Raw genomic sequence first — 18,027 nt, 5'->3', positions numbered from 1 at the left:
GATTGTTAGTCTGTTATGACGATCTTTATGCGCAATTCAAAGCATACTTTGTGTAAATAGAAAATTGTCTACAACACTTGGTATTCCTAGGCGGTCACCCATCCAAGTACTAACCAAGCCCGAGGTTGCTTAACTGCCTATATCGAACGAGATCGGGTGCTTTCAACCTGGTATGGCCGTAGACGTTTGTTAGTCTGTTTTGACGAACTTTATGGGCAATTCAAAGCATACTTTGGGTAAATAGAAAAATGACTACAACACTTGGTAACCTAAGAGGACACCCATCCAAGTACTAACCAAGCCCGAGTTTGCTTAACTGCCGAGATCAAACGAGATCGGGTGCTTTCAACCTGGTATGGCCGTAGACGTTTGTTAGACTGTTTTGACGACATTTATGCGCAATTCAAAGCATAACTTTGGGTAAACAGAAAAATGACTACAACACTTGGTATTCCTAGGCGGTCACCCATCCAAGTACTAACCAAGCCCGAGGTTGCTTAACTTCCGAGATCGAACGAGATCGGGTGCTTTCAACCTGGTATGGCCGTAGACGTTTGTTAGTCGGTTATGACGATCTTCATGCGCAATTCAAAGCATACTTTGTATAAATAGAAAAATGACTACAACACTTGGTATTCCTAGGCGGTCACCCATCCAAGTACTAACCAAGCCCGAGGTTGCTTAACTGCCGAGATCGAACGAGATCGGGTGCTTTCAACCTGGTATGGCCGTAGACGTTTGTTAGTCTGTTTTGACGACATTTATGAGCAATTCAAAGCATACTTTGTGCAAATAGCAAAATGACTACAACACTTGGTATTCCTAGGCGGTCACCCATCCAAGTACTAACCAAGCCCGAGGTTGCTTAACTGCCGAGATCGAACGAGATCGGGTGCTTTCAACCTGGTATGACCGTAGACGTTTGTTAGTCTGTTTTGACGACATTTATGTGAAATTCAAAGCATACTTTGTGCAAATAGTAAAATGACTACAACACTTGGTATTCCTAGGCGGTCACCCATCCAAGTACTAACCAAGCCCGAGGTTGCTTAACTGCCGAGATCGAACGAGATCGGGTGCTTTCAACCTGGTATGGCCGTAGACGTTTGTTAGTCTGTTTTGACGACATTTATGAGCAATTCAAAGCATACTTTGTGCAAATAGAAAATAATGACTACAACACTTGGTATTCCTAGGCGGTCACCCATCCAAGTACTAACCAAGCCCGAGGTTGCTTAACTGCCGAGATCGAACGAGATCGGGTGCTTTCAACCTGGTATGGCCGTAGACGTTTGTTAGTCTGTTTTGACGACATTTATGAGCAATTCAAAGCATACTTTGTGCAAATAGCAAAATGACTACAACACTTGGTATTCCTAGGCGGTCACCCATCCAAGTACTAACCAAGCCCGAGGTTGCTTAACTGCCGAGATCGAACGAGATCGGGTGCTTTCAACCTGGTATGGCCGTAGACGTTTGTTAGTCTGTTTTGACGACATTTATGCGCAATTCAAAGCATACTTTGTGTAAATAGAAAAATGACTACAACACTTGGTATTCCTAGGATGTCACCCATCCAAGTACTAACCAAGCCCGAGGTTGCTAAACATCCGAGATCGAACGAGATCGGGTGCTTTCAACCTGGTATGGCCGTAGACGATTGTTAGTCTGTTATGACGATCTTTATGCGCAATTCAAAGCATACTTTGTGTAAATAGAAAATTGTCTACAACACTTGGTATTCCTAGGCGGTCACCCATCCAAGTACTAACCAAGCCCGAGGTTGCTTAACTGCCGATATCGAACGAGATCGGGTGCTTTCAACCTGGTATGGCCGTAGACGTTTGTTAGTCTGTTTTGACGAACTTTATGGGCAATTCAAAGCATACTTTGGGTAAATAGAAAAATGACTACAACACTTGGTAACCTAAGAGGACACCCATCCAAGTACTAACCAAGCCCGAGTTTGCTTAACTGCCGAGATCAAACGAGATCGGGTGCTTTCAACCTGGTATGGCCGTAGACGTTTGTTAGACTGTTTTGACGACATTTATGCGCAATTCAAAGCATAACTTTGGGTAAACAGAAAAATGACTACAACACTTGGTATTCCTAGGCGGTCACCCATCCAAGTACTAACCAAGCCCGAGGTTGCTTAACTTCCGAGATCGAACGAGATCGGGTGCTTTCAACCTGGTATGGCCGTAGACGTTTGTTAGTCGGTTATGACGATCTTCATGCGCAATTCAAAGCATACTTTGTATAAATAGAAAAATGACTACAACACTTGGTATTCCTAGGCGGTCACCCATCCAAGTACTAACCAAGCCCGAGGTTGCTTAACTGCCGAGATCGAACGAGATCGGGTGCTTTCAACCTGGTATGGCCGTAGACGTTTGTTAGTCTGTTTTGACGACATTTATGAGCAATTCAAAGCATACTTTGTGCAAATAGCAAAATGACTACAACACTTGGTATTCCTAGGCGGTCACCCATCCAAGTACTAACCAAGCCCGAGGTTGCTTAACTGCCGAGATCGAACGAGATCGGGTGCTTTCAACCTGGTATGACCGTAGACGTTTGTTAGTCTGTTTTGACGACATTTATGTGAAATTCAAAGCATACTTTGTGCAAATAGTAAAATGACTACAACACTTGGTATTCCTAGGCGGTCACCCATCCAAGTACTAACCAAGCCCGAGGTTGCTTAACTGCCGAGATCGAACGAGATCGTGTGCTTTCAACCTGGTATGGCCGTAGACGTTTGTTAGTCTGTTTTGACGACATTTATGAGCAATTCAAAGCATACTTTGTGCAAATAGAAAATAATGACTACAACACTTGGTATTCCTAGGCGGTCACCCATCCAAGTACTAACCAAGCCCGAGGTTGCTTAACTGCCGAGATCGAACGAGATCGGGTGCTTTCAACCTGGTATGGCCGTAGACGTTTGTTAGTCTGTTTTGTCGACATTTATGGGCAATTCAAAGCATACTTTGTGCAAATAGTAAAATGACTACAACACTTGGTATTCCTAGGTGGTCACCCATCCAAGTACTAACCAAGCCCGAGGTTGCTTAACTGCCGAGATCGAACGAGATCGGGTGCTTTCAACCTGGTATGGCCGTAGACGTTTGTTAGTCTGTTTTGACGACATTTATGAGCAATTCAAAGCATACTTTTTGCAAATAGCAAAATGACTACAACACTTGGTATTCCTAGGCGGTCACCCATCCAAGTACTAACCAAGCCCGAGGTTGCTTAACTGCCGAGATCGAACGAGATCGGGTGCTTTCAACCTGGTATGGCCGTAGACGTTTGTTAGTATGTTTTGACGACATTTATGAGCAATTCAAAGCATACTTTGTGCAAATAGCAAAATGACTACAACACTTGGTATTCCTAGGCGGTCACCCATCCAAGTACTAACCAAGCCCGAGGTTGCTTAACTGCCGAGATCGAACGAGATCGGGTGCTTTCAACCTGGTATGGCCTTAGACGTTTGTTAGTCTGTTTTGACGACATTTATGCGCAATTCAAAGCATACTTTGGGTAAACAGAAAAATGACTACAACACTTGGTATTCCTAGGAGGTCACCCATCCAAGTACCAACCAAGCCCGAGGTTGCTAAACATCCGAGATCGAACGAGATCGGGTGCTTTCAACCTGGTATGGCCGTAGACGATTGTTAGTCTGTTATGACGATCTTCATGCGCAATTCAAAGCATACTTTGTGTAAATAGAAAATTGTCTACAACACTTGGTATTCCTAGGCGGTCACCCATCCAAGTACTAACCAAGCCCGAGGTTGCTTAACTGCCGATATCGAACGAGATCGGGTGCTTTCAACCTGGTATGGCCGTAGACGTTTGTTAGTCTGTTTTGACGACATATATGGGCAATTCAAAGCATACTTTGGGTAAATAGAAAAATGACTACAACACTTGGTAACCTAAGAGGACACCCATCCAAGTACTAACCAAGCCCGAGTTTGCTTAACTGCCGAGATCAAACGAGATCGGGTGCTTTCAACCTGGTATGGCCGTAGACGTTTGTTAGACTGTTTTGACGACATTTATGCGCAATTCAAAGCATAACTTTGGGTAAACAGAAAAATGACTACAACACTTGGTATTCCTAGGCGGTCACCCATCCAAGTACTAACCAAGCCCGAGGTTGCTTAACTTCCGAGATCGAACGAGATCGGGTGCTATCAACCTGGTATGGCCGTAGACGTTTGTTAGTCTGTTTTGACGACATTTATGAGCAATTCAAAGCATACTTTGTGCAAATAGCAAAATGACTACAACACTTGGTATTCCTAGGCGGTCACCCATCCAAGTACTAACCAAGCCCGAGGTTGCTTAACTGCCGAGATCGAACGAGATCGGGTGCTTTCAACCTGGTATGGCCGTAGACGTTTGTTAGTCTGTTTTGACGACATTTATGGGCAATTCAAAGCATACTTTGGGTAAATAGAAAAATGACTACAACACTTGGTATACCTAAGAGGACACCCATCCAAGTACTAACCAAGCCCGAGTTTGCTTAACTGCCGAGATCGAACGAGATCGGGTGCTTTCAACCTGGTATGGCCGTAGACGTTTGTTAGACTGTTTTGACGACATTTATGGGCAATTCAAAGCATAACTTTGGGTAAACAGAAAAATGTCTACAACACTTGGTATTCCTAGGCGGTCACCCATCCAAGTACTAACCAAACCCGAGGTTGCTTAACTTCCGAGATCGATCGAGATCGGGTGCTTTCAACCTGGTATGGCCGTAGACGTTTTTTAGTCTGTTTTGACGACATTTATGGGCAATTCAAAGCATACTTTGTGCAAATAGTAAAATGAATACAACACTTGGTATTCCTAGGCGGTCACCCATCCAAGTACTAACCAAGCCCGAGGTTGCTTAACTGCCGAGATCGAACGAGATCGGGTGCTTTCAACCTGGTATGGCCGTAGACGTTTGTTAGTCTGTTTTAACGACATTTATGGGCAATTCAAAGCATACTTTGTGCAAATAGTAAAATGACTACAACACTTGGTATTCCTAGGCGGTCACCCATCCAAGTACTAACCAAGCCCGAGGTTGCTTAACTGCCGAGATCGAACGAGATCGGGTGCTTTCAACCTGGTATGGCCGTAGACGTTTGTTAGTCTGTTTTAACGACATTTATGGGCAATTCAAAGCATACTTTGCGCAAATAGTAAAATGACTACAACACTTGGTATTCCTAGGCGGTCACCCATCCAAGTACTAACCAAGCCCGAGGTTGCTTAACTGCCGAGATCGAACGAGATCGGGTGCTTTCAACCTGGTATGGCCGTAGACGTTTGTTAGTCTGTTATGACGATCTTTCTGCGCAATTCAAAGCATACTTTGTATAAATAGGAAAATGACTACAACACTTGGTATTCCTAGGCGGTCACCCATCCAAGTACTAACCAAGCCCGAGGTTGCTTAACTGCCGAGATCGAACGAGATCGGGTGCTTTCAACCTGGTATGGCCGTAGACGTTTGTTAGTCTGTTTTGACGACATTTATGGGCAATTCAAAGCATACTTTGTGTAAACAGAAAAATGACTACAACACTTGGTATTCCTAGGCGGTCACCCATCCAAGTACTAACCAAGCCCGAGGTTGCTTAACTGCCGAGATCGAACGAGATCGGGTGCTTTCAACCTGGTATGGCCGTAGACGTTTGTTAGTCTGTTATGACGATCTTTATGCGCAATTCAAAGCATACTTTGGGTAAACAGAAAAATGACTACAACACTTGGTATTCCTAGGCGGTCACCCATCCAAGTACTAACCAAGCCCGAGGTTGCTTAACTGCCGAGATCGAACGAGATCGGGTGCTTTCAACCTGGTATGGCCGTAGACGTTTGTTAGTCTGTTTTGACGACATTTATGGGCAATTCAAAGCATACTTTGTGCAAATAGTAAAATGACTACAACACTTGGTATTCCTAGGCGGTCACCCATCCAAGTACTAACCAAGCCCGAGGTTGCTTAACTGCCGAGATCGAACGAGATCGGGTGCTTTCAACCTGGTATGGCCGTAGACGTTTGTTAGTCTGTTTTGACGACATTTATGAGCAATTCAAAGCATACTTTGTGCAAATAGAAAAATGACTACAACACTTGGTATTCCTAGGCGGTCACCCATCCAAGTACTAACCAAGCCCGAGGTTGCTTAACTGCCGAGATCGAACGAGATCGGGTGCTTTCAACCTGGTATGGCCGTAGACGTTTGTTAGTCTGTTTTGACGACATTTATGCGCAATTCAAAGCATACTTTGTGTAAATAGAAAAATGACTACAACACTTGGTATTCCTAGGAGGTCACCCATCCAAGTACTAACCAAGCCCGAGGTTGCTAAACATCCGAGATCGAACGAGATCGGGTGCTTTCAACCTGGTATGGCCGTAGACGATTGTTAGTCTGTTATGACGATCTTTATGCGCAATTCAAAGCATACTTTGTGTAAATAGAAAATTGTCTACAACACTTGGTATTCCTAGGCGGTCACCCATCAAAGTACTAACCAAGCCCGAGGTTGCTTAACTGCCGATATCGAACGAGATCGGGTGCTTTCAACCTGGTATGGCCGTAGACGTTTGTTAGTCTGTTTTGACGACATTTATGGGCAATTCAAAGCATACTTTGGGTAAATAGAAAAATGACTACAACACTTGGTAACCTAAGAGGACACCCATCCAAGTACTAACCAAGCCCGAGTTTGCTTAACTGCCGAGATCAAACGAGATCGGGTGCTTTCAACCTGGTATGGCCGTAGACGTTTGTTAGACTGTTTTGACGACATTTATGCGCAATTCAAAGCATAACTTTGGGTAAACAGAAAAATGACTACAACACTTGGTATTCCTAGGCGGTCACCCATCAAAGTACTAACCAAGCCCGAGGTTGCTTAACTTCCGAGATCGAACGAGATCGGGTGCTTTCAACCTGGTATGGCCGTAGACGTTTGTTAGTCGGTTATGACGATCTTCATGGGCAATTCAAAGCATACTTTGTATAAATAGAAAAATGACTACAACACTTGGTATTCCTAGGCGGTCACCCATCCAAGTACTAACCAAGCCCGAGGTTGCTTAACTGCCGAGATCGAACGAGATCGGGTGCTTTCAACCTGGTATGGCCGTAGACGTTTGTTAGTCTGTTATGACTATCTTTATGCGCAATTCAAAGCATACTTTGGGTAAACAGAAAAATGACTACAACACTTGGTATTCCTAGGCGGTCACCCATCCAAGTACTAACCAAGCCCGAGGTTGCTTAACTGCCGAGATCGAACGAGATCGGGTGCTTTCAACCTGGTATGGCCGTAGACGTTTGTTAGTCTGTTTTGACGACATTTATGGGCAATTCAAAGCATACTTTGTGCAAATAGTAAAATGACTACAACACTTGGTATTCCTAGGCGGTCACCCATCCAAGTACTAACCAAACCCGAGGTTGCTTAACTGCCGAGATCGAACGAGATCGGGTGCTTTCAACCTGGTATGGCCGTAGACGTTTGTTAATTTATGAGCAATTCAAAGCATACTTTGTGCAAATAGAAAAATGACTACAACACTTGGTATTCCTAGGCGGTCACCCATCCAAGTACTAACCAAGCCCGAGTTTGCTTAACTGCCGAGATCGAACGAGATCGGGTGCTTTCAACCTGGTATGGCCGTAGACGTTTGTTAGTCTGTTTTGACGACATTTATGCGCAATTCAAAGCATACTTTGAGTAAATAGAAAAATGACTACAACACTTGGTATTCCTAGGAGGTCACCCATCCAAGTACTAACCAAGCCCGAGTTTGCTAAACATCCGAGATCGAACGAGATCGGGTGCTTTCAACCTGGTATGGCCGTAGACGATTGTTAGTCTGTTATGACGATCTTTATGCGCAATTCAAAGCATACTTTGTGTAAATAGAAAATTGTCTACAACACTTGGTATTCCTAGGCGGTCACCCATCAAAGTACTAACCAAGCCCGAGGTTGCTTAACTGCCGATATCGAACGAGATCGGGTGCTTTCAACCTGGTATGGCCGTAGACGTTTGTTAGTCTGTTTTGACGACATTTATGGGCAATTCAAAGCATACTTTGGGTAAATAGAAAAATGACTACAACACTTGGTAACCTAAGAGGACACCCATCCAAGTACTAACCAAGCCCGAGTTTGCTTAACTGCCGAGATCAAACGAGATCGGGTGCTTTCAACCTGGTATGGCCGTAGACGTTTGTTAGACTGTTTTGACGACATTTATGCGCAATTCAAAGCATAACTTTGGGTAAACAGAAAAATGACTACAACACTTGGTATTCCTAGGCGGTCACCCATCCAAGTACTAACCAAGCCCGAGGTTGCTTAACTTCCGAGATCGAACGAGATCGGGTGCTTTCAACCTGGTATGGCCGTAGACGTTTGTTAGTCGGTTATGACGATCTTCATGCGCAATTCAAAGCATACTTTGTATAAATAGAAAAATGACTACAACACTTGGTATTCCTAGGCGGTCACCCATCCAAGTACTAACCAAGCCCGAGGTTGCTTAACTGCCGAGATCGAACGAGATCGGGTGCTTTCAACCTGGTATGGCCGTAGACGTTTGTTAGTCTGTTTTGACGACATTTATGAGCAATTCAAAGCATACTTTGTGCAAATAGCAAAATGACTACAACACTTGGTATTCCTAGGCGGTCACCCATCCAAGTACTAACCAAGCCCGAGGTTGCTTAACTGCCGAGATCGAACGAGATCGGGTGCTTTCAACCTGGAATGACCGTAGACGTTTGTTAGTCTGTTTTGACGACATTTATGGGAAATTCAAAGCATACTTTGTGCAAATAGTAAAATGACTACAACACTTGGTATTCCTAGGCGGTCTCCCATCCAAGTACTAACCAAGCCCGAGGTTGCTTAACTGCCGAGATCGAACGAGATCGGGTGCTTTCAACCTGGTATGGCCGTAGACGTTTGTTAGTCTGTTTTGACGACATTTGTGAGCAATTCAAAGCATACTTTGTGCAAATAGAAAATAATGACTACAACACTTGGTATTCCTAGGCGGTCACCCATCCAAGTACTAACCAAGCCCGAGGTTGCTTAACTGCCGAGATCGAACGAGATCGGGTGCTTTCAACCTGGTATGGCCGTAGACGTTTGTTAGTCTGTTTTGACGACATTTATGGGCAATTCAAAGCATACTTTGTGCAAATAGTAAAATGACTACAACACTTGGTATTCCTAGGCGGTCACCCATCCAAGCACTAACCAAACCCGAGGTTGCTTAACTGCCGAGATCGAACGAGATAGGGTGCTTTCAACCTGGTATGGCCGTAGACGTTTGTTAGTCTGTTTTAACGACATTTATGGGCAATTCAAAGCATACTTTGTGCAAATAGTAAAATGACTACAACACTTGGTATTCCTAGGTGGTCACCCATCCAAGTACTAACCAAGCCCGAGGTTGCTTAACTGCCGAGATCGAACGAGATCGGGTGCTTTCAACCTGGTATGGCCGTAGACGTTTGTTAGTCTGTTACGACGATCTTTATGCGCAATTCAAAGCATACTTTGTATCAACAGAAAAATGACTACAACACTTGGTATTCCTAGGCGTTCACCCATCCAAGTACTAACCAAGCCCGAGGTTGCTTAACTGCCGAGATCGAACGAGATCGGGTGCTTTCAACCTGGTATGGCCGTAGACGTTTGTTAGTCTGTTTTGACGACATTTATGCGCAATTCAAAGCATACTTTGTGTAAATAGAAAAATGACTACAACACTTGGTATTCCTAGGAGGTCACCCATCCAAGTACTAACCAAGCCCGAGTTTGCTAAACATCCGAGATCGAACGAGATCGGGTGCTTTCAACCTGGTATGGCCGTAGACGATTGTTAGTCTGTTATGACGATCTTTATGCGCAATTCAAAGCATACTTTGTGCAAATAGTAAAATGACTACAACACTTGGTATTCCTAGGCGGTCACCCATCCAAGTACTAACCAAGCCCGAGGTTGCTTAACTGCCGAGATCGAACGAGATCGGGTGCTTTCAACCTGGTATGGCCGTAGACGTTTGTTAGTCTGTTTTAACGACATTTATGGGCAATTCAAAGCATACTTTGCGCAAATAGTAAAATGACTACAACACTTGGTATTCCTAGGCGGTCACCCATCCAAGTACTAACCAAGCCCGAGGTTGCATAACTGCCGAGATCGAACGAGATCGGGTGCTTTCAACCTGGTATGGCCGTAGACGTTTGTTAGTCTGTTATGACGATCTTTATGCGCAATTCAAAGCATACTTTGTGTAAATAGGAAAATGACTACAACACTTGGTATTCCTAGGCGGTCACCCATCCAAGTACTAACCAAGCCCGAGGTTGCTTAACTGCCGAGATCGAACGAGATCGGGTGCTTTCAACCTGGTATGGCCGTAGACGTTTGTTAGTCTGTTTTGACGACATTTATGGGCAATTCAAAGCATACTTTGTGTAAACAGAAAAATGACTACAACACTTGGTATTCCTAGGCGGTCACCCATCCAAGTACTAACCAAGCCCGAGGTTGCTTAACTGCCGAGATCGAACGAGATCGGGTGCTTTCAACCTGGTATGGCCGTAGACGTTTGTTAGTCTGTTATGACTATCTTTATGCGCAATTCAAAGCATACTTTGGGTAAACAGAAAAATGACTACAACACTTGGTATTCCTAGGCGGTCACCCATCCAAGTACTAACCAAGCCCGAGGTTGCTTAACTGCCGAGATCGAACGAGATCGGGTGCTTTCAACCTGGTATGGCCGTAGACGTTTGTTAGTCTGTTTTGACGACATTTATGGGCAATTCAAAGCATACTTTGTGCAAATAGTAAAATGACTACAACACTTGGTATTCCTAGGCGGTCACCCATCCAAGTACTAACCAAACCCGAGGTTGCTTAACTGCCGAGATCGAACGAGATCGGGTGCTTTCAACCTGGTATGGCCGTAGACGTTTGTTAATTTATGAGCAATTCAAAGCATACTTTGTGCAAATAGAAAAATGACTACAACACTTGGTATTCCTAGGCGGTCACCCATCCAAGTACTAACCAAGCCCGAGTTTGCTTAACTGCCGAGATCGAACGAGATCGGGTGCTTTCAACCTGGTATGGCCGTAGACGTTTGTTAGTCTGTTTTGACGACATTTATGCGCAATTCAAAGCATACTTTGTGTAAATAGAAAAATGACTACAACACTTGGTATTCCTAGGAGGTCACCCATCCAAGTACTAACCAAGCCCGAGTTTGCTAAACATCCGAGATCGAACGAGATCGGGTGCTTTCAACCTGGTATGGCCGTAGACGATTGTTAGTCTGTTATGACGATCTTTATGCGCAATTCAAAGCATACTTTGTGTAAATAGAAAATTGTCTACAACACTTGGTATTCCTAGGCGGTCACCCATCCAAGTACTAACCAAGCCCGAGGTTACTTAACTTCCGAGATCGAACGAGATCGGGTGCTTTCAACCTGGTATGGCCGTAGACGTTTGTTAGTCGGTTATGACGATCTTCATGCGCAATTCAAAGCATACTTTGTATAAATAGAAAAATGACTACAACACTTGGTATTCCTAGGCGGTCACCCATCCAAGTACTAACCAAGCCCGAGGTTGCTTAACTGCCGAGATCGAACGAGATCGGGTGCTTTCAACCTGGTATGGCCGTAGACGTTTGTTAGTCTGTTTTGACGACATTTATGCGCAATTCAAAGCATAACTTTGGGTAAACAGAAAAATGACTACAACACTTGGTATTCCTAGGCGGTCACCCATCCAAGTACTAACCAAGCCCGAGGTTACTTAACTTCCGAGATCGAACGAGATCGGGTGCTTTCAACCTGGTATGGCCGTAGACGTTTGTTAGTCGGTTATGACGATCTTCATGCGCAATTCAAAGCATACTTTGTATAAATAGAAAAATGACTACAACACTTGGTATTCCTAGGCGGTCACCCATCCAAGTACTAACCAAGCCCGAGGTTGCTTAACTGCCGAGATCGAACGAGATCGGGTGCTTTCAACCTGGTATGGCCGTAGACGTTTGTTAGTCTGTTTTGACGACATTTATGAGCAATTCAAAGCATACTTTGTGCAAATAGCAAAATGACTACAACACTTGGTATTCCTAGGCGGTCACCCATCAAAGTACTAACCAAGCCCGAGGTTGCTTAACTGCCGAGATCGAACGAGATCGGGTGCTTTCAACCTGGAATGACCGTAGACGTTTGTTAGTCTGTTTTGACGACATTTATGGGAAATTCAAAGCATACTTTGTGAAAATAGTAAAATGACTACAACACTTGGTATTCCTAGGCGGTCTCCCATCCAAGTACTAACCAAGCCCGAGGTTGCTTAACTGCCGAGATCGAACGAGATCGGGTGCTTTCAACCTGGTATGGCCGTAGACGTTTGTTAGTCTGTTTTGACGACATTTGTGAGCAATTCAAAGCATACTTTGTGCAAATAGAAAATAATGACTACAACACTTGGTATTCCTAGGCGGTCACCCATCCAAGTACTAACCAAGCCCGAGGTTGCTTAACTGCCGAGATCGAACGAGATCGGGTGCTTTCAACCTGGTATGGCCGTAGACGTTTGTTAGTCTGTTTTGACGACATTTATGGGCAATTCAAAGCATACTTTGTGCAAATAGTAAAATGACTACAACACTTGGTATTCCTAGGCGGTCACCCATCCAAGCACTAACAAAACCCGAGGTTGCTTAACTGCCGAGATCGAACGAGATAGGGTGCTTTCAACCTGGTATGGCCGTAGACGTTTGTTAGTCTGTTTTAACGACATTTATGGGCAATTCAAAGCATACTTTGTGCAAATAGTAAAATGACTACAACACTTGGTATTCCTAGGTGGTCACCCATCCAAGTACTAACCAAGCCCGAGGTTGCTTAACTGCCGAGATCGAACGAGATCGGGTGCTTTCAACCTGGTATGGCCGTAGACGTTTGTTAGTCTGTTACGACGATCTTTATGCGCAATTCAAAGCATACTTTGTATCAACAGAAAAATGACTACAACACTTGGTATTCCTAGGCGTTCACCCATCCAAGTACTAACCAAGCCCGAGGTTGCTTAACTGCCGAGATCGAACGAGATCGGGTGCTTTCAACCTGGTATGGCCGTAGACGTTTGTTAGTCTGTTTTGACGACATTTATGCGCAATTCAAAGCATACTTTGGGTAAATAGAAAAATGACTACAACACTTGGTATTCCTATGCGGTCACCCATCCAAGTACTAACCAAGCCCGAGGTTGCTTAACTGCCGAGATCGAACGAGATCGGATGCTTTCAACCTGGTATGGCCGAAGACGTTTGATAGTCTGTTTTGACGACATTTATGGGCAATTCAAAGCATACTTTGTGCAAATAGCAAAATGACTACAACACTTGGTATTCCCAGGCGGTCACCCATCCAAGTACTAACCAAGCCCGAGGTTGCTTAACTGCCGAGATCGAACGAGATCGGGTGCTTTCAACCTGGAATGACCGTAGACGTTTGTTAGTCTGTTTTGACGACATTTATGGGAAATTCAAAGCATACTTTGTGCAAATAGTAAAATGACTACAACACTTGGTATTCCTAGGCGGTCTCCCATCCAAGTACTAACCAAGCCCGAGGTTGCTTAACTGCCGAGATCGAACGAGATCGGGTGCTTTCAACCTGGTATGGCCGTAGACGTTTGTTAGTCTGTTTTGACGACATTTGTGAGCAATTCAAAGCATACTTTGTGCAAATAGAAAATAATGACTACAACACTTGGTATTCCTAGGCGGTCACCCATCCAAGTACTAACCAAGCCCGAGGTTGCTTAACTGCCGAGATCGAACGAGATCGGGTGCTTTCAACCTGGTATGGCCGTAGACGTTTGTTAGTCTGTTTTGACGACATTTATGGGCAATTCAAAGCATACTTTGTGCAAATAGTAAAATGACTACAACACTTGGTATTCCTAGGCGGTCACCCATCCAAGCACTAACCAAACCCGAGGTTGCTTAACTGCCGAGATCGAACGAGATAGGGTGCTTTCAACCTGGTATGGCCGTAGACGTTTGTTAGTCTGTTTTAACGACATTTATGGGCAATTCAAAGCATACTTTGTGCAAATAGTAAAATGACTACAACACTTGGTATTCCTAGGTGGTCACCCATCCAAGTACTAACCAAGCCCGAGGTTGCTTAACTGCCGAGATCGAACGAGATCGGGTGCTTTCAACCTGGTATGGCCGTAGACGTTTGTTAGTCGTTACGACGATCTTTATGCGCAATTCAAAGCATACTTTGTATCAACAGAAAAATGACTACAACACTTGGTATTCCTAGGCGTTCACCCATCCAAGTACTAACCAAGCCCGAGGTTGCTTAACTGCCGAGATCGAACGAGATCGGGTGCTTTCAACCTGGTATGGCCGTAGACGTTTGTTAGTCTGTTTTGACGACATTTATGCGCAATTCAAAGCATACTTTGTGTAAATAGAAAAATGACTACAACACTTGGTATTCCTAGGAGGTCACCCATCCAAGTACTAACCAAGCCCGAGTTTGCTAAACATCCGAGATCGAACGAGATCGGGTGCTTTCAACCTGGTATGGCCGTAGACGATTGTTAGTCTGTTATGACGATCTTTATGCGCAATTCAAAGCATACTTTGTGCAAATAGTAAAATGACTACAACACTTGGTATTCCTAGGCGGTCACCCATCCAAGTACTAACCAAGCCCGAGGTTGCTTAACTGCCGAGATCGAACGAGATCGGGTGCTTTCAACCTGGTATGGCCGTAGACGTTTGTTAGTCTGTTTTAACGACATTTATGGGCAATTCAAAGCATACTTTGCGCAAATAGTAAAATGACTACAACACTTGGTATTCCTAGGCGGTCACCCATCCAAGTACTAACCAAGCCCGAGGTTGCATAACTGCCGAGATCGAACGAGATCGGGTGCTTTCAACCTGGTATGGCCGTAGACGTTTGTTAGTCTGTTATGACGATCTTTCTGCGCAATTCAAAGCATACTTTGTATAAATAGGAAAATGACTACAACACTTGGTATTCCTAGGCGGTCACCCATCCAAGTACTAACCAAGCCCGAGGTTGCTTAACTGCCGAGATCGAACGAGATCGGGTGCTTTCAACCTGGTATGGCCGTAGACGTTTGTTAGTCTGTTTTGACGACATTTATGGGCAATTCAAAGCATACTTTGTGTAAACAGAAAAATGACTACAACACTTGGTATTCCTAGGCGGTCACCCATCCAAGTACTAACCAAGCCCGAGGTTGCTTAACTGCCGAGATCGAACGAGATCGGGTGCTTTCAACCTGGTATGGCCGTAGACGTTTGTTAGTCTGTTATGACTATCTTTATGCGCAATTCAAAGCATACTTTGGGTAAACAGAAAAATGACTACAACACTTGGTATTCCTAGGCGGTCACCCATCCAAGTACTAACCAAGCCCGAGGTTGCTTAACTGCCGAGATCGAACGAGATCGGGTGCTTTCAACCTGGTATGGCCGTAGACGTTTGTTAGTCTGTTTTGACGACATTTATGGGCAATTCAAAGCATACTTTGTGCAAATAGTAAAATGACTACAACACTTGGTATTCCTAGGCGGTCACCCATCCAAGTACTAACCAAACCCGAGGTTGCTTAACTGCCGAGATCGAACGAGATCGGGTGCTTTCAACCTGGTATGGCCGTAGACGTTTGCTAATTTATGAGCAATTCAAAGCATACTTTGTGCAAATAGAAAATTGTCTACAACACTTGGTATTCCTAGGCGGTCACCCATCCAAGTACTAACCAAGCCCGAGTTTGCTTAACTGCCGAGATCGAACGAGATCGGGTGCTTTCAACCTGGTATGGCCGTAGACGTTTGTTAGTCTGTTTTGACGACATTTATGCGCAATTCAAAGCATACTTTGTGTAAATAGAAAAATGACTACAACACTTGGTATTCCTAGGAGGTCACCCATCCAAGTACTAACCAAGCCCGAGTTTGCTAAACATCCGAGATCGAACGAGATCGGGTGCTTTCAACCTGGTATGGCCGTAGACGATTGTTAGTCTGTTATGACGATCTTTATGCGCAATTCAAAGCATACTTTGTGTAAATAGAAAATTGTCTACAACACTTGGTATTCCTAGGCGGTCACCCATCAAAGTACTAACCAAGCCCGAGGTTGCTTAACTGCCGATATCGAACGAGATCGGGTGCTTTCAACCTGGTATGGCCGTAGACGTTTGTTAGTCTGTTTTGACGACATTTATGCGCAATTCAAAGCATAACTTTGGGTAAACAGAAAAATGACTACAACACTTGGTATTCCTAGGCGGTCACCCATCCAAGTACTAACCAAGCCCGAGGTTACTTAACTTCCGAGATCGAACGAGATCGGGTGCTTTCAACCTGGTATGGCCGTAGACGTTTGTTAGTCGGTTATGACGATCTTCATGCGCAATTCAAAGCATACTTTGTATAAATAGAAAAATGACTACAACACTTGGTATTCCTAGGCGGTCACCCATCCAAGTACTAACCAAGCCCGAGGTTGCTTAACTGCCGAGATCGAACGAGATCGGGTGCTTTCAACCTGGTATGGCCGTAGACGTTTGTTAGTCTGTTTTGACGACATTTATGAGCAATTCAAAGCATACTTTGTGCAAATAGCAAAATGACTACAACACTTGGTATTCCTAGGCGGTCACCCATCAAAGTACTAACCAAGCCCGAGGTTGCTTAACTGCCGAGATCGAACGAGATCGGGTGCTTTCAACCTGGAATGACCGTAGACGTTTGTTAGTCTGTTTTGACGACATTTATGGGAAATTCAAAGCATACTTTGTGAAAATAGTAAAATGACTACAACACTTGGTATTCCTAGGCGGTCTCCCATCCAAGTACTAACCAAGCCCGAGGTTGCTTAACTGCCGAGATCGAACGAGATCGGGTGCTTTCAACCTGGTATGGCCGTAGACGTTTGTTAGTCTGTTTTGACGACATTTGTGAGCAATTCAAAGCATACTTTGTGCAAATAGAAAATAATGACTACAACACTTGGTATTCCTAGGCGGTCACCCATCCAAGTACTAACCAAGCCCGAGGTTGCTTAACTGCCGAGATCGAACGAGATCGGGTGCTTTCAACCTGGTATGGCCGTAGACGTTTGTTAGTCTGTTTTGACGACATTTATGGGCAATTCAAAGCATACTTTGTGCAAATAGTAAAATGACTACAACACTTGGTATTCCTAGGCGGTCACCCATCCAAGCACTAACAAAACCCGAGGTTGCTTAACTGCCGAGATCGAACGAGATCGGGTGCTTTCAACCTGGTATGGCCGTAGACGTTTGTTAGTCTGTTTTAACGACATTTATGGGCAATTCAAAGCATACTTTGTGCAAATAGTAAAATGACTACAACACTTGGTATTCCTAGGTGGTCACCCATCCAAGTACTAACCAAGCCCGAGGTTGCTTAACTGCCGAGATCGAACGAGATCGGGTGCTTTCAACCTGGTATGGCCGTAGACGTTTGTTAGTCTGTTACGACGATCTTTATGCGCAATTCAAAGCATACTTTGTATCAACAGAAAAATGACTACAACACTTGGTATTCCTAGGCGTTCACCCATCCAAGTACTAACCAAGCCCGAGGTTGCTTAACTGCCGAGATCGAACGAGATCGGGTGCTTTCAACCTGGTATGGCCGTAGACGTTTGTTAGTCTGTTTTGACGACATTTATGCGCAATTCAAAGCATACTTTGGGTAAATAGAAAAATGACTACAACACTTGGTATTCCTATGCGGTCACCCATCCAAGTACTAACCAAGCCCGAGGTTGCTTAACTGCCGAGATCGAACGAGATCGGATGCTTTCAACCTGGTATGGCCGAAGACGTTTGATAGTCTGTTTTGACGACATT

The 18,027-nt window shown here is 44.4% G+C and overlaps 92 non-coding genes and 6 pseudogenes across 92 annotated transcripts; all 98 read right to left on the bottom strand.

Moving 5' to 3' along the window:
- Positions 1–65: 65 nt before the first annotated feature.
- LOC145891833 (5S ribosomal RNA) lies at positions 66–184 on the bottom strand. Its single transcript, XR_014400605.1, has one exon. It is a non-coding gene; the product is annotated as a 5S ribosomal RNA (ribosomal RNA).
- Positions 185–249: 65 nt separating this feature from the next.
- LOC145892520 (5S ribosomal RNA) lies at positions 250–367 on the bottom strand (annotated as a pseudogene).
- A 66-nt stretch (positions 368–433) lies between these two features.
- LOC145890840 (5S ribosomal RNA) lies at positions 434–552 on the bottom strand. The gene has a single exon (XR_014399669.1). It is a non-coding gene; the product is annotated as a 5S ribosomal RNA (ribosomal RNA).
- Positions 553–617: 65 nt separating this feature from the next.
- LOC145890759 (5S ribosomal RNA) lies at positions 618–736 on the bottom strand. The gene has a single exon (XR_014399594.1). It is a non-coding gene; the product is annotated as a 5S ribosomal RNA (ribosomal RNA).
- Positions 737–801: 65 nt separating this feature from the next.
- On the bottom strand, positions 802–920 carry LOC145890857 (5S ribosomal RNA). Its single transcript, XR_014399685.1, has one exon. It is a non-coding gene; the product is annotated as a 5S ribosomal RNA (ribosomal RNA).
- A 65-nt stretch (positions 921–985) lies between these two features.
- LOC145890758 (5S ribosomal RNA) lies at positions 986–1,104 on the bottom strand. Its single transcript, XR_014399593.1, has one exon. It is a non-coding gene; the product is annotated as a 5S ribosomal RNA (ribosomal RNA).
- A 67-nt stretch (positions 1,105–1,171) lies between these two features.
- LOC145890757 (5S ribosomal RNA) lies at positions 1,172–1,290 on the bottom strand. Its single transcript, XR_014399592.1, has one exon. It is a non-coding gene; the product is annotated as a 5S ribosomal RNA (ribosomal RNA).
- A 65-nt stretch (positions 1,291–1,355) lies between these two features.
- Positions 1,356–1,474, bottom strand: LOC145890755 (5S ribosomal RNA). The gene has a single exon (XR_014399590.1). It is a non-coding gene; the product is annotated as a 5S ribosomal RNA (ribosomal RNA).
- Positions 1,475–1,539: 65 nt separating this feature from the next.
- Positions 1,540–1,658, bottom strand: LOC145892209 (5S ribosomal RNA). Its single transcript, XR_014400961.1, has one exon. It is a non-coding gene; the product is annotated as a 5S ribosomal RNA (ribosomal RNA).
- A 65-nt stretch (positions 1,659–1,723) lies between these two features.
- On the bottom strand, positions 1,724–1,842 carry LOC145890989 (5S ribosomal RNA). The gene has a single exon (XR_014399807.1). It is a non-coding gene; the product is annotated as a 5S ribosomal RNA (ribosomal RNA).
- A 65-nt stretch (positions 1,843–1,907) lies between these two features.
- Positions 1,908–2,025, bottom strand: LOC145892519 (5S ribosomal RNA; annotated as a pseudogene).
- A 66-nt stretch (positions 2,026–2,091) lies between these two features.
- Positions 2,092–2,210, bottom strand: LOC145890829 (5S ribosomal RNA). The gene has a single exon (XR_014399658.1). It is a non-coding gene; the product is annotated as a 5S ribosomal RNA (ribosomal RNA).
- Positions 2,211–2,275: 65 nt separating this feature from the next.
- Positions 2,276–2,394, bottom strand: LOC145890754 (5S ribosomal RNA). Its single transcript, XR_014399589.1, has one exon. It is a non-coding gene; the product is annotated as a 5S ribosomal RNA (ribosomal RNA).
- A 65-nt stretch (positions 2,395–2,459) lies between these two features.
- On the bottom strand, positions 2,460–2,578 carry LOC145890856 (5S ribosomal RNA). Its single transcript, XR_014399684.1, has one exon. It is a non-coding gene; the product is annotated as a 5S ribosomal RNA (ribosomal RNA).
- Positions 2,579–2,643: 65 nt separating this feature from the next.
- On the bottom strand, positions 2,644–2,762 carry LOC145891309 (5S ribosomal RNA). The gene has a single exon (XR_014400109.1). It is a non-coding gene; the product is annotated as a 5S ribosomal RNA (ribosomal RNA).
- Positions 2,763–2,829: 67 nt separating this feature from the next.
- Positions 2,830–2,948, bottom strand: LOC145890753 (5S ribosomal RNA). The gene has a single exon (XR_014399588.1). It is a non-coding gene; the product is annotated as a 5S ribosomal RNA (ribosomal RNA).
- A 65-nt stretch (positions 2,949–3,013) lies between these two features.
- Positions 3,014–3,132, bottom strand: LOC145891337 (5S ribosomal RNA). The gene has a single exon (XR_014400135.1). It is a non-coding gene; the product is annotated as a 5S ribosomal RNA (ribosomal RNA).
- A 65-nt stretch (positions 3,133–3,197) lies between these two features.
- Positions 3,198–3,316, bottom strand: LOC145890752 (5S ribosomal RNA). Its single transcript, XR_014399587.1, has one exon. It is a non-coding gene; the product is annotated as a 5S ribosomal RNA (ribosomal RNA).
- Positions 3,317–3,381: 65 nt separating this feature from the next.
- On the bottom strand, positions 3,382–3,500 carry LOC145891427 (5S ribosomal RNA). Its single transcript, XR_014400219.1, has one exon. It is a non-coding gene; the product is annotated as a 5S ribosomal RNA (ribosomal RNA).
- A 65-nt stretch (positions 3,501–3,565) lies between these two features.
- On the bottom strand, positions 3,566–3,684 carry LOC145891941 (5S ribosomal RNA). The gene has a single exon (XR_014400707.1). It is a non-coding gene; the product is annotated as a 5S ribosomal RNA (ribosomal RNA).
- A 65-nt stretch (positions 3,685–3,749) lies between these two features.
- On the bottom strand, positions 3,750–3,868 carry LOC145890987 (5S ribosomal RNA). The gene has a single exon (XR_014399806.1). It is a non-coding gene; the product is annotated as a 5S ribosomal RNA (ribosomal RNA).
- Positions 3,869–3,933: 65 nt separating this feature from the next.
- On the bottom strand, positions 3,934–4,051 carry LOC145892518 (5S ribosomal RNA; annotated as a pseudogene).
- Positions 4,052–4,117: 66 nt separating this feature from the next.
- Positions 4,118–4,236, bottom strand: LOC145891372 (5S ribosomal RNA). Its single transcript, XR_014400168.1, has one exon. It is a non-coding gene; the product is annotated as a 5S ribosomal RNA (ribosomal RNA).
- Positions 4,237–4,301: 65 nt separating this feature from the next.
- On the bottom strand, positions 4,302–4,420 carry LOC145890751 (5S ribosomal RNA). Its single transcript, XR_014399586.1, has one exon. It is a non-coding gene; the product is annotated as a 5S ribosomal RNA (ribosomal RNA).
- A 65-nt stretch (positions 4,421–4,485) lies between these two features.
- LOC145892027 (5S ribosomal RNA) lies at positions 4,486–4,604 on the bottom strand. Its single transcript, XR_014400790.1, has one exon. It is a non-coding gene; the product is annotated as a 5S ribosomal RNA (ribosomal RNA).
- A 66-nt stretch (positions 4,605–4,670) lies between these two features.
- Positions 4,671–4,789, bottom strand: LOC145891125 (5S ribosomal RNA). The gene has a single exon (XR_014399936.1). It is a non-coding gene; the product is annotated as a 5S ribosomal RNA (ribosomal RNA).
- Positions 4,790–4,854: 65 nt separating this feature from the next.
- Positions 4,855–4,973, bottom strand: LOC145891116 (5S ribosomal RNA). Its single transcript, XR_014399927.1, has one exon. It is a non-coding gene; the product is annotated as a 5S ribosomal RNA (ribosomal RNA).
- Positions 4,974–5,038: 65 nt separating this feature from the next.
- On the bottom strand, positions 5,039–5,157 carry LOC145890750 (5S ribosomal RNA). Its single transcript, XR_014399585.1, has one exon. It is a non-coding gene; the product is annotated as a 5S ribosomal RNA (ribosomal RNA).
- A 65-nt stretch (positions 5,158–5,222) lies between these two features.
- On the bottom strand, positions 5,223–5,341 carry LOC145890749 (5S ribosomal RNA). The gene has a single exon (XR_014399584.1). It is a non-coding gene; the product is annotated as a 5S ribosomal RNA (ribosomal RNA).
- Positions 5,342–5,406: 65 nt separating this feature from the next.
- On the bottom strand, positions 5,407–5,525 carry LOC145890748 (5S ribosomal RNA). Its single transcript, XR_014399583.1, has one exon. It is a non-coding gene; the product is annotated as a 5S ribosomal RNA (ribosomal RNA).
- A 65-nt stretch (positions 5,526–5,590) lies between these two features.
- On the bottom strand, positions 5,591–5,709 carry LOC145890747 (5S ribosomal RNA). Its single transcript, XR_014399582.1, has one exon. It is a non-coding gene; the product is annotated as a 5S ribosomal RNA (ribosomal RNA).
- A 65-nt stretch (positions 5,710–5,774) lies between these two features.
- Positions 5,775–5,893, bottom strand: LOC145890745 (5S ribosomal RNA). The gene has a single exon (XR_014399581.1). It is a non-coding gene; the product is annotated as a 5S ribosomal RNA (ribosomal RNA).
- A 65-nt stretch (positions 5,894–5,958) lies between these two features.
- LOC145890743 (5S ribosomal RNA) lies at positions 5,959–6,077 on the bottom strand. Its single transcript, XR_014399579.1, has one exon. It is a non-coding gene; the product is annotated as a 5S ribosomal RNA (ribosomal RNA).
- A 65-nt stretch (positions 6,078–6,142) lies between these two features.
- On the bottom strand, positions 6,143–6,261 carry LOC145890742 (5S ribosomal RNA). The gene has a single exon (XR_014399578.1). It is a non-coding gene; the product is annotated as a 5S ribosomal RNA (ribosomal RNA).
- A 65-nt stretch (positions 6,262–6,326) lies between these two features.
- Positions 6,327–6,445, bottom strand: LOC145891545 (5S ribosomal RNA). The gene has a single exon (XR_014400330.1). It is a non-coding gene; the product is annotated as a 5S ribosomal RNA (ribosomal RNA).
- Positions 6,446–6,510: 65 nt separating this feature from the next.
- LOC145891070 (5S ribosomal RNA) lies at positions 6,511–6,629 on the bottom strand. Its single transcript, XR_014399884.1, has one exon. It is a non-coding gene; the product is annotated as a 5S ribosomal RNA (ribosomal RNA).
- A 65-nt stretch (positions 6,630–6,694) lies between these two features.
- LOC145892517 (5S ribosomal RNA) lies at positions 6,695–6,812 on the bottom strand (annotated as a pseudogene).
- A 66-nt stretch (positions 6,813–6,878) lies between these two features.
- On the bottom strand, positions 6,879–6,997 carry LOC145890995 (5S ribosomal RNA). Its single transcript, XR_014399813.1, has one exon. It is a non-coding gene; the product is annotated as a 5S ribosomal RNA (ribosomal RNA).
- Positions 6,998–7,062: 65 nt separating this feature from the next.
- LOC145890741 (5S ribosomal RNA) lies at positions 7,063–7,181 on the bottom strand. The gene has a single exon (XR_014399577.1). It is a non-coding gene; the product is annotated as a 5S ribosomal RNA (ribosomal RNA).
- Positions 7,182–7,246: 65 nt separating this feature from the next.
- On the bottom strand, positions 7,247–7,365 carry LOC145890740 (5S ribosomal RNA). The gene has a single exon (XR_014399576.1). It is a non-coding gene; the product is annotated as a 5S ribosomal RNA (ribosomal RNA).
- A 65-nt stretch (positions 7,366–7,430) lies between these two features.
- On the bottom strand, positions 7,431–7,549 carry LOC145891138 (5S ribosomal RNA). Its single transcript, XR_014399949.1, has one exon. It is a non-coding gene; the product is annotated as a 5S ribosomal RNA (ribosomal RNA).
- A 50-nt stretch (positions 7,550–7,599) lies between these two features.
- On the bottom strand, positions 7,600–7,718 carry LOC145891155 (5S ribosomal RNA). The gene has a single exon (XR_014399965.1). It is a non-coding gene; the product is annotated as a 5S ribosomal RNA (ribosomal RNA).
- Positions 7,719–7,783: 65 nt separating this feature from the next.
- LOC145891993 (5S ribosomal RNA) lies at positions 7,784–7,902 on the bottom strand. The gene has a single exon (XR_014400757.1). It is a non-coding gene; the product is annotated as a 5S ribosomal RNA (ribosomal RNA).
- Positions 7,903–7,967: 65 nt separating this feature from the next.
- Positions 7,968–8,086, bottom strand: LOC145891069 (5S ribosomal RNA). The gene has a single exon (XR_014399883.1). It is a non-coding gene; the product is annotated as a 5S ribosomal RNA (ribosomal RNA).
- Positions 8,087–8,151: 65 nt separating this feature from the next.
- Positions 8,152–8,269, bottom strand: LOC145892516 (5S ribosomal RNA; annotated as a pseudogene).
- Positions 8,270–8,335: 66 nt separating this feature from the next.
- On the bottom strand, positions 8,336–8,454 carry LOC145890817 (5S ribosomal RNA). Its single transcript, XR_014399647.1, has one exon. It is a non-coding gene; the product is annotated as a 5S ribosomal RNA (ribosomal RNA).
- A 65-nt stretch (positions 8,455–8,519) lies between these two features.
- Positions 8,520–8,638, bottom strand: LOC145890739 (5S ribosomal RNA). The gene has a single exon (XR_014399575.1). It is a non-coding gene; the product is annotated as a 5S ribosomal RNA (ribosomal RNA).
- Positions 8,639–8,703: 65 nt separating this feature from the next.
- LOC145891172 (5S ribosomal RNA) lies at positions 8,704–8,822 on the bottom strand. Its single transcript, XR_014399981.1, has one exon. It is a non-coding gene; the product is annotated as a 5S ribosomal RNA (ribosomal RNA).
- Positions 8,823–8,887: 65 nt separating this feature from the next.
- On the bottom strand, positions 8,888–9,006 carry LOC145890833 (5S ribosomal RNA). Its single transcript, XR_014399662.1, has one exon. It is a non-coding gene; the product is annotated as a 5S ribosomal RNA (ribosomal RNA).
- A 67-nt stretch (positions 9,007–9,073) lies between these two features.
- LOC145893144 (5S ribosomal RNA) lies at positions 9,074–9,192 on the bottom strand. Its single transcript, XR_014401519.1, has one exon. It is a non-coding gene; the product is annotated as a 5S ribosomal RNA (ribosomal RNA).
- A 65-nt stretch (positions 9,193–9,257) lies between these two features.
- On the bottom strand, positions 9,258–9,376 carry LOC145892328 (5S ribosomal RNA). Its single transcript, XR_014401066.1, has one exon. It is a non-coding gene; the product is annotated as a 5S ribosomal RNA (ribosomal RNA).
- A 65-nt stretch (positions 9,377–9,441) lies between these two features.
- On the bottom strand, positions 9,442–9,560 carry LOC145891325 (5S ribosomal RNA). Its single transcript, XR_014400124.1, has one exon. It is a non-coding gene; the product is annotated as a 5S ribosomal RNA (ribosomal RNA).
- A 65-nt stretch (positions 9,561–9,625) lies between these two features.
- LOC145891476 (5S ribosomal RNA) lies at positions 9,626–9,744 on the bottom strand. Its single transcript, XR_014400265.1, has one exon. It is a non-coding gene; the product is annotated as a 5S ribosomal RNA (ribosomal RNA).
- Positions 9,745–9,809: 65 nt separating this feature from the next.
- LOC145891992 (5S ribosomal RNA) lies at positions 9,810–9,928 on the bottom strand. The gene has a single exon (XR_014400756.1). It is a non-coding gene; the product is annotated as a 5S ribosomal RNA (ribosomal RNA).
- A 65-nt stretch (positions 9,929–9,993) lies between these two features.
- LOC145893143 (5S ribosomal RNA) lies at positions 9,994–10,112 on the bottom strand. The gene has a single exon (XR_014401518.1). It is a non-coding gene; the product is annotated as a 5S ribosomal RNA (ribosomal RNA).
- A 65-nt stretch (positions 10,113–10,177) lies between these two features.
- LOC145891388 (5S ribosomal RNA) lies at positions 10,178–10,296 on the bottom strand. The gene has a single exon (XR_014400183.1). It is a non-coding gene; the product is annotated as a 5S ribosomal RNA (ribosomal RNA).
- Positions 10,297–10,361: 65 nt separating this feature from the next.
- LOC145893142 (5S ribosomal RNA) lies at positions 10,362–10,480 on the bottom strand. Its single transcript, XR_014401517.1, has one exon. It is a non-coding gene; the product is annotated as a 5S ribosomal RNA (ribosomal RNA).
- Positions 10,481–10,545: 65 nt separating this feature from the next.
- LOC145893141 (5S ribosomal RNA) lies at positions 10,546–10,664 on the bottom strand. Its single transcript, XR_014401516.1, has one exon. It is a non-coding gene; the product is annotated as a 5S ribosomal RNA (ribosomal RNA).
- A 65-nt stretch (positions 10,665–10,729) lies between these two features.
- Positions 10,730–10,848, bottom strand: LOC145893140 (5S ribosomal RNA). The gene has a single exon (XR_014401515.1). It is a non-coding gene; the product is annotated as a 5S ribosomal RNA (ribosomal RNA).
- A 65-nt stretch (positions 10,849–10,913) lies between these two features.
- On the bottom strand, positions 10,914–11,032 carry LOC145891137 (5S ribosomal RNA). Its single transcript, XR_014399948.1, has one exon. It is a non-coding gene; the product is annotated as a 5S ribosomal RNA (ribosomal RNA).
- A 50-nt stretch (positions 11,033–11,082) lies between these two features.
- On the bottom strand, positions 11,083–11,201 carry LOC145891154 (5S ribosomal RNA). The gene has a single exon (XR_014399964.1). It is a non-coding gene; the product is annotated as a 5S ribosomal RNA (ribosomal RNA).
- Positions 11,202–11,266: 65 nt separating this feature from the next.
- Positions 11,267–11,385, bottom strand: LOC145891991 (5S ribosomal RNA). The gene has a single exon (XR_014400755.1). It is a non-coding gene; the product is annotated as a 5S ribosomal RNA (ribosomal RNA).
- Positions 11,386–11,450: 65 nt separating this feature from the next.
- Positions 11,451–11,569, bottom strand: LOC145890947 (5S ribosomal RNA). The gene has a single exon (XR_014399769.1). It is a non-coding gene; the product is annotated as a 5S ribosomal RNA (ribosomal RNA).
- Positions 11,570–11,634: 65 nt separating this feature from the next.
- LOC145893138 (5S ribosomal RNA) lies at positions 11,635–11,753 on the bottom strand. Its single transcript, XR_014401513.1, has one exon. It is a non-coding gene; the product is annotated as a 5S ribosomal RNA (ribosomal RNA).
- A 66-nt stretch (positions 11,754–11,819) lies between these two features.
- On the bottom strand, positions 11,820–11,938 carry LOC145890847 (5S ribosomal RNA). Its single transcript, XR_014399675.1, has one exon. It is a non-coding gene; the product is annotated as a 5S ribosomal RNA (ribosomal RNA).
- Positions 11,939–12,003: 65 nt separating this feature from the next.
- On the bottom strand, positions 12,004–12,122 carry LOC145893137 (5S ribosomal RNA). Its single transcript, XR_014401512.1, has one exon. It is a non-coding gene; the product is annotated as a 5S ribosomal RNA (ribosomal RNA).
- Positions 12,123–12,187: 65 nt separating this feature from the next.
- Positions 12,188–12,306, bottom strand: LOC145891317 (5S ribosomal RNA). The gene has a single exon (XR_014400116.1). It is a non-coding gene; the product is annotated as a 5S ribosomal RNA (ribosomal RNA).
- A 65-nt stretch (positions 12,307–12,371) lies between these two features.
- Positions 12,372–12,490, bottom strand: LOC145890832 (5S ribosomal RNA). The gene has a single exon (XR_014399661.1). It is a non-coding gene; the product is annotated as a 5S ribosomal RNA (ribosomal RNA).
- Positions 12,491–12,557: 67 nt separating this feature from the next.
- Positions 12,558–12,676, bottom strand: LOC145893136 (5S ribosomal RNA). Its single transcript, XR_014401511.1, has one exon. It is a non-coding gene; the product is annotated as a 5S ribosomal RNA (ribosomal RNA).
- A 65-nt stretch (positions 12,677–12,741) lies between these two features.
- On the bottom strand, positions 12,742–12,860 carry LOC145892614 (5S ribosomal RNA; annotated as a pseudogene).
- A 65-nt stretch (positions 12,861–12,925) lies between these two features.
- LOC145891314 (5S ribosomal RNA) lies at positions 12,926–13,044 on the bottom strand. The gene has a single exon (XR_014400113.1). It is a non-coding gene; the product is annotated as a 5S ribosomal RNA (ribosomal RNA).
- Positions 13,045–13,109: 65 nt separating this feature from the next.
- LOC145891475 (5S ribosomal RNA) lies at positions 13,110–13,228 on the bottom strand. Its single transcript, XR_014400264.1, has one exon. It is a non-coding gene; the product is annotated as a 5S ribosomal RNA (ribosomal RNA).
- Positions 13,229–13,293: 65 nt separating this feature from the next.
- On the bottom strand, positions 13,294–13,412 carry LOC145891669 (5S ribosomal RNA). The gene has a single exon (XR_014400447.1). It is a non-coding gene; the product is annotated as a 5S ribosomal RNA (ribosomal RNA).
- Positions 13,413–13,477: 65 nt separating this feature from the next.
- On the bottom strand, positions 13,478–13,596 carry LOC145890872 (5S ribosomal RNA). Its single transcript, XR_014399699.1, has one exon. It is a non-coding gene; the product is annotated as a 5S ribosomal RNA (ribosomal RNA).
- Positions 13,597–13,661: 65 nt separating this feature from the next.
- LOC145890831 (5S ribosomal RNA) lies at positions 13,662–13,780 on the bottom strand. The gene has a single exon (XR_014399660.1). It is a non-coding gene; the product is annotated as a 5S ribosomal RNA (ribosomal RNA).
- Positions 13,781–13,847: 67 nt separating this feature from the next.
- LOC145893135 (5S ribosomal RNA) lies at positions 13,848–13,966 on the bottom strand. The gene has a single exon (XR_014401510.1). It is a non-coding gene; the product is annotated as a 5S ribosomal RNA (ribosomal RNA).
- Positions 13,967–14,031: 65 nt separating this feature from the next.
- On the bottom strand, positions 14,032–14,150 carry LOC145892327 (5S ribosomal RNA). The gene has a single exon (XR_014401065.1). It is a non-coding gene; the product is annotated as a 5S ribosomal RNA (ribosomal RNA).
- Positions 14,151–14,215: 65 nt separating this feature from the next.
- On the bottom strand, positions 14,216–14,334 carry LOC145891302 (5S ribosomal RNA). Its single transcript, XR_014400102.1, has one exon. It is a non-coding gene; the product is annotated as a 5S ribosomal RNA (ribosomal RNA).
- A 64-nt stretch (positions 14,335–14,398) lies between these two features.
- LOC145891474 (5S ribosomal RNA) lies at positions 14,399–14,517 on the bottom strand. Its single transcript, XR_014400263.1, has one exon. It is a non-coding gene; the product is annotated as a 5S ribosomal RNA (ribosomal RNA).
- A 65-nt stretch (positions 14,518–14,582) lies between these two features.
- LOC145891990 (5S ribosomal RNA) lies at positions 14,583–14,701 on the bottom strand. The gene has a single exon (XR_014400754.1). It is a non-coding gene; the product is annotated as a 5S ribosomal RNA (ribosomal RNA).
- Positions 14,702–14,766: 65 nt separating this feature from the next.
- Positions 14,767–14,885, bottom strand: LOC145893134 (5S ribosomal RNA). Its single transcript, XR_014401509.1, has one exon. It is a non-coding gene; the product is annotated as a 5S ribosomal RNA (ribosomal RNA).
- A 65-nt stretch (positions 14,886–14,950) lies between these two features.
- On the bottom strand, positions 14,951–15,069 carry LOC145891387 (5S ribosomal RNA). Its single transcript, XR_014400182.1, has one exon. It is a non-coding gene; the product is annotated as a 5S ribosomal RNA (ribosomal RNA).
- Positions 15,070–15,134: 65 nt separating this feature from the next.
- On the bottom strand, positions 15,135–15,253 carry LOC145893133 (5S ribosomal RNA). The gene has a single exon (XR_014401508.1). It is a non-coding gene; the product is annotated as a 5S ribosomal RNA (ribosomal RNA).
- A 65-nt stretch (positions 15,254–15,318) lies between these two features.
- On the bottom strand, positions 15,319–15,437 carry LOC145893132 (5S ribosomal RNA). Its single transcript, XR_014401507.1, has one exon. It is a non-coding gene; the product is annotated as a 5S ribosomal RNA (ribosomal RNA).
- A 65-nt stretch (positions 15,438–15,502) lies between these two features.
- Positions 15,503–15,621, bottom strand: LOC145893131 (5S ribosomal RNA). Its single transcript, XR_014401506.1, has one exon. It is a non-coding gene; the product is annotated as a 5S ribosomal RNA (ribosomal RNA).
- A 65-nt stretch (positions 15,622–15,686) lies between these two features.
- Positions 15,687–15,805, bottom strand: LOC145891136 (5S ribosomal RNA). Its single transcript, XR_014399947.1, has one exon. It is a non-coding gene; the product is annotated as a 5S ribosomal RNA (ribosomal RNA).
- Positions 15,806–15,855: 50 nt separating this feature from the next.
- Positions 15,856–15,974, bottom strand: LOC145890889 (5S ribosomal RNA). The gene has a single exon (XR_014399715.1). It is a non-coding gene; the product is annotated as a 5S ribosomal RNA (ribosomal RNA).
- Positions 15,975–16,039: 65 nt separating this feature from the next.
- LOC145891989 (5S ribosomal RNA) lies at positions 16,040–16,158 on the bottom strand. Its single transcript, XR_014400753.1, has one exon. It is a non-coding gene; the product is annotated as a 5S ribosomal RNA (ribosomal RNA).
- Positions 16,159–16,223: 65 nt separating this feature from the next.
- LOC145891068 (5S ribosomal RNA) lies at positions 16,224–16,342 on the bottom strand. Its single transcript, XR_014399882.1, has one exon. It is a non-coding gene; the product is annotated as a 5S ribosomal RNA (ribosomal RNA).
- Positions 16,343–16,408: 66 nt separating this feature from the next.
- LOC145890846 (5S ribosomal RNA) lies at positions 16,409–16,527 on the bottom strand. Its single transcript, XR_014399674.1, has one exon. It is a non-coding gene; the product is annotated as a 5S ribosomal RNA (ribosomal RNA).
- A 65-nt stretch (positions 16,528–16,592) lies between these two features.
- Positions 16,593–16,711, bottom strand: LOC145893130 (5S ribosomal RNA). Its single transcript, XR_014401505.1, has one exon. It is a non-coding gene; the product is annotated as a 5S ribosomal RNA (ribosomal RNA).
- A 65-nt stretch (positions 16,712–16,776) lies between these two features.
- LOC145891316 (5S ribosomal RNA) lies at positions 16,777–16,895 on the bottom strand. Its single transcript, XR_014400115.1, has one exon. It is a non-coding gene; the product is annotated as a 5S ribosomal RNA (ribosomal RNA).
- Positions 16,896–16,960: 65 nt separating this feature from the next.
- Positions 16,961–17,079, bottom strand: LOC145890830 (5S ribosomal RNA). The gene has a single exon (XR_014399659.1). It is a non-coding gene; the product is annotated as a 5S ribosomal RNA (ribosomal RNA).
- A 67-nt stretch (positions 17,080–17,146) lies between these two features.
- On the bottom strand, positions 17,147–17,265 carry LOC145893129 (5S ribosomal RNA). The gene has a single exon (XR_014401504.1). It is a non-coding gene; the product is annotated as a 5S ribosomal RNA (ribosomal RNA).
- Positions 17,266–17,330: 65 nt separating this feature from the next.
- On the bottom strand, positions 17,331–17,449 carry LOC145892254 (5S ribosomal RNA). Its single transcript, XR_014401000.1, has one exon. It is a non-coding gene; the product is annotated as a 5S ribosomal RNA (ribosomal RNA).
- A 65-nt stretch (positions 17,450–17,514) lies between these two features.
- On the bottom strand, positions 17,515–17,633 carry LOC145891290 (5S ribosomal RNA). Its single transcript, XR_014400091.1, has one exon. It is a non-coding gene; the product is annotated as a 5S ribosomal RNA (ribosomal RNA).
- Positions 17,634–17,698: 65 nt separating this feature from the next.
- LOC145891473 (5S ribosomal RNA) lies at positions 17,699–17,817 on the bottom strand. Its single transcript, XR_014400262.1, has one exon. It is a non-coding gene; the product is annotated as a 5S ribosomal RNA (ribosomal RNA).
- A 65-nt stretch (positions 17,818–17,882) lies between these two features.
- On the bottom strand, positions 17,883–18,001 carry LOC145891667 (5S ribosomal RNA). Its single transcript, XR_014400445.1, has one exon. It is a non-coding gene; the product is annotated as a 5S ribosomal RNA (ribosomal RNA).
- Between the last annotated feature and the right edge of the window lie 26 nt (positions 18,002–18,027).

The sequence above is a fragment of the Ascidia mentula genome, chromosome 2 (genome assembly GCF_947561715.1).
Source record: "Ascidia mentula chromosome 2, kaAscMent1.1, whole genome shotgun sequence".
Classification (NCBI taxonomy): domain Eukaryota; kingdom Metazoa; phylum Chordata; class Ascidiacea; order Phlebobranchia; family Ascidiidae; genus Ascidia; species Ascidia mentula.
The sequence above is the reverse complement of the archived record's forward strand: the minus strand, read 5'-3'. Positions and strand labels throughout refer to the sequence as shown.